The sequence below is a fragment of the Dendrobates tinctorius genome, unplaced genomic scaffold, assembly GCF_039654945.1.
Source record: "Dendrobates tinctorius isolate UK_male_01 unplaced genomic scaffold, ASM3965494v1 ptg000011l, whole genome shotgun sequence".
NCBI classification, from domain to species: Eukaryota; Metazoa; Chordata; class Amphibia; order Anura; family Dendrobatidae; genus Dendrobates; species Dendrobates tinctorius.
This window is the reverse complement of record NW_027361679.1, coordinates 113,608,128-113,612,310: the sequence shown is the minus strand read 5'-3', so window position 1 is coordinate 113,612,310 and position 4,183 is coordinate 113,608,128. Positions and strand designations below refer to the sequence as shown.

Below are 4,183 nucleotides of genomic sequence, written 5' to 3'. Positions count from 1 at the left end.
CTTTCTGGCCCTAAAATATGGGGGACCCCTACGTCATTTTTTTTGGGGGGGTCCCCCTTTTTTTTAGAGCCAGAAAGGCAACGCAGACAGCTGTGGGCTGATCTTCATAGCCTGGGAAAGGGGACATGGATATTAACCCCTTCCCAGGTTGGAAATATCAGTTTGCAGTTGTCTGCTTAGTCTTTCTGGCCCTAAAATATGGGGGACCCCTACGTCATTTTTTTTGGGGGGGTCCCCCTTTTTTTTAGAGCCAGAAAGGCAACGCAGACAGCTGTGGGCTGATCTTCAAAGCCTGGTAAAGGGGACATGGATATTAACCCCTTCCCAGGTTGGAAATATCAGTTTGCAGTTGTCTGCTTAGTCTTTCTGGCCCTAAAATATGGGGGACCCCTACGTCATTTTTTTTGGGGGGGTCCCCCTTTTTTTTAGAGCCAGAAAGGCAACGCAGACAGCTGTGGGCTGATCTTCAAAGCCTGGGAAAGGGGACATGGATATTAACCCCTTCCCAGGTTGGAAATATCAGTTTGCAGTTGTCTGCTTAGTCTTTCTGGCCCTAAAATATGGGGGACCCCTACGTCATTTTTTTTGGGGGGTCCCCCTCTTTTTTTAAAGCCTGAATGGCTACGCAGACAGCTGCGGCAAGATATTTAACACCTGGTAATCAGCCTGCAGCTGTCTGCATAGGCTTTGTGGGCCAAAAAAATAGGGGGAACAGCACGTATTAAGTTTAGTTTTTGGTAATTTTTTAAAATAGCAAGATAAGCTTCCCACAAATACCCTGTTCCCTGCCTTGAGAGGCCACGATCTCGTTTGCGAGATAGCTGCATAGTCACAACTTTTGTGACGTAACAGCGATCTCACCAGCAAAATCGCTGTGTGTGAGAGCGCTCAGCGAGCGGCACCCCTGCCGGTATCGCTGATCGCTCTGGGAAATCTATGGACATTTCTTTGGTCGATGGTCTCCCACTGGCCAGCACGCATCGCTGCGTGTGACAGGCTGGAGACCAGCGCTCAGGTTTAAAAAAAAAAAATTAAACTCGAAAAAATAGTGTGATTCTCACCTTACGATGTCCCGCGCAGTCTTCCGGCCTCTCTCCACGCTCCGGTCACAGTGATCCTTTGCACGAATGAGCGTGAGACGTCGTTGCCGCGAGACCGTGACATTCTCGCGGTCATTCTCGCAAAGGATCACTGGTACCGTAGCGTCAAGATAGGCCGGAATACTGCGTGGGACATCGGAAGGTGAGAATAAAAAGATTTTGTATTTTAATACAATTTTTAACGGGTGGACAGCGATGCCGTCCGCTCGGCATTGCTGTGATGATCGCTGGTGAAGCTGCCTGTGTAACAGCTCACCAGCGAGCACATAGCGACTTACTAGCGATCCTGACACCTTGATATCGGTGTCGGGATCGCTGTTAAGTCGCTTAGTGTGACGGGGCCTAGGCCACAGCTGTCTGCTTTGCCTTTCTGAGCAAAAAATATAGGGGGACCCCACGTCAAAATTATTTTAGGCCTCCCAGGAATTTTACAGCCAGAAAAGAAACGCATACAACTGTGGCCAATCAGAGCCTCAAAACAGGCCATGTTTATGAACCCCAACCCAGCCTCCATTTAACATCCCATAGTTGTCTGCTATGCATTTCTGGCACCAAAATATAGGGTGGACGTTGCATCTACATACAAGTTTGCAATCATAAAGGAAACGCAGACAACTTCGGGTTGATATTAATAGCCTATGAAAAGGCAATGAGTATTATCCCCTCGCTCACATTCGAAAAATATGAAGCCGCTAACGTATGGCTACTTTTAGTAGCTATGCAATATCAGTGCTCACTACCTAAATTAGTTGTTATGGCTTATATGTAAATTTTTGTTTTTTAGATTTTTATTAGTGTAACTGATATAGTTCCTAATTCCATTTTCTATTTGTGTGTAGGTGCGTGATTACCCATCCCTTTGGGACCCGGCAGACAGGCTGTACAAAGATCGTGGCAACAGGGATCGTTGCTGGGCCAAAATTTTAAGTGATATGTACCCTGACTGGCACTCCTTTACAAAAGCCACACAGTCACAAATTGGTAACTAACTTTTTCAGGATTATTTTTGTTATCACTTGTTATTAAAGCAAAAAAGGTGGTAAAAATCTTGTTGTCTTTCTTTTGTAGACAGTGATGTCAAACAACGTTGGCGTTCGGTTCGGGACAGGTTTAATAAATTCATTGCCAGCTGTCAAAAAAGTGGCGCATCCCCAACCAGCAGAACATTTCCGTACTTCCAAGAACTTCAGTTTCTCATCACCAGCCGGACATTGCGAAGGTAAGTTTACGCCAAAAAAAAAATACCGCATTCAAACAGTTTTCTTTATTTCAATTACTTCTCGGATATAGAAATTTTACATCTTTTTAATTTTCTGAAATGCTTAGCACACTGATGGTTCCAGTTACTCCTTGGAAATTGTCTTCCACCTGTCTTTAAGGAGTTTACACAGATGCTTAGCACTTGTTTGACTTCACTCTGCGGGCCAACCTCAACCCACACCATCTTGTTTGGGTTTAGGTCTGGTAACTGTGGAGGCCAGGTCATCTAGCGTAGCACCTTACACAGGCTGGAGGTGTGTTTCTGGTCATTGTCCTGTTGACTACACAAATTATGTCCCAACGAACAGCAAACCGGATGTAAGAGCATGCCGCCTAAAGATTCCGTGGTAGCCATGCTGGTTCACAATGCCATACATTTCGAAATCCACAACAGTTTCACCAGCAAAGCACCCCCACAGCATCACACCTCCTCCTCCATGCTACACGGTGTTAAACAAGCATTGCAAGTCCATCCGTTCACCTTTGTCATTGTATACTCCCTTCGTACTGATTCTACAATTTTCATTATAATGAAAATACATAAAAGTCTTTGAATGAAAAGATGTCTAAGAACTTTTGGTCTCTATTGGACATCTTCACTATGCGTTATAAAGTGCTTGTGAAGCTCCAATAAATTCTGACATGTGCAGCAGCTTCTAACAATACTGCATGTTTCGCTGCCATTTGTTGGCGCTGATTGACAGCAAAGATAATTTGCACTGTGTATATATAGCACGCACTGATTCCAAATGAGTAAAATACAAACATGCGTTATAATCATGCAATGTAAAATGGGGCACCGCAGTTGTCATGAAATTTTTTTGTAGTTGGCCAAACAGTTTGTCCGAATAAAATATGTAATTTTTAATCCTCATGTTTTTCTTTTTTCTCTCAACAGCACTCAAGGGAACATAATTGAAAACGTCAATGAATCAGAAGATGGAGCAGGGTCTTGTGAGGCAGGTGACATCTCGGCACCATGTCGCAACACAACTTCTGATGTAGCCCCATCTTCATCAGCTGCCGAAACATCTGTTTCTGCAGCTGATGAACCATTGGGTTCCTCAGAAGCATGTGTAGCCACTGCCTTTCCGGTGTCTGGAGAGCCGAGCAAAAAAAGAACCAAAAAAAAACACATTGACACCACCTTAAAGGCATCCTCGGACACACTAGATTTAATTAAAAAAACCACAAGCGAGGATGAATTTGATTTCTTCGGCATGACAATTGCCAATAAAATTCGAAGCTTGACACCGGAGAGGCAGTCTATATTAATGACAATGGTGCAGATGTCAATCACTGCTTTACAGGACCCTGCTCCAATAGCATCATACACTAATATTTTAATGGGCGTTTTTAACCTGTTCCGACCCACACCACCCACCCAGCAGCAGCGGCCAACGGAGTATAGGCCAACAAATAACACAAATTACTTTTCTGACTCAGGCAGCTCCCAGGCCAACTATCCATATACCCCTGAGTACCACTATCTCCCCTAATAGTTACTGTCAATGGTGCACAAAATCCCCCTAAAAATTTGTGTTGTTGTTTAAAAATGTCCGTTTTGGAGTTCTTCAAATGTAATAATATTTGGCTGTATTTCTAGTTTTTCGATGCCAACAATTTCTATATTGTTTTCTAAATAAAAAATATTGTATTTACAATTTGTTAGTTTTTTTTGGGTCAGATTAATGTAAATGCAGTGATCTCTGCCTGTCATGTGTCGAGAATCAAAGGACTATGGGCGGGAGGGTCAAAAAGGTGGTTGATGCTGCAGAAACTGTAGGATTTCCAGCCAATGTACTGTGTGTAGGCTTTGAAGA

At 43.7% G+C, this 4,183-nt stretch overlaps 1 long non-coding RNA gene across 1 annotated transcript; it reads left to right on the top strand.

The window, feature by feature from the left end:
- The first annotated feature begins 1,467 nt into the window (after positions 1-1,467).
- On the top strand, positions 1,468-3,981 carry LOC141049641 (uncharacterized). Its single transcript, XR_012220406.1, has 3 exons — positions 1,468-2,081; positions 2,169-2,319; positions 3,259-3,981. It is a non-coding gene; the product is annotated as an uncharacterized lncRNA (long non-coding RNA).
- Positions 3,982-4,183: the final 202 nt, after the last annotated feature.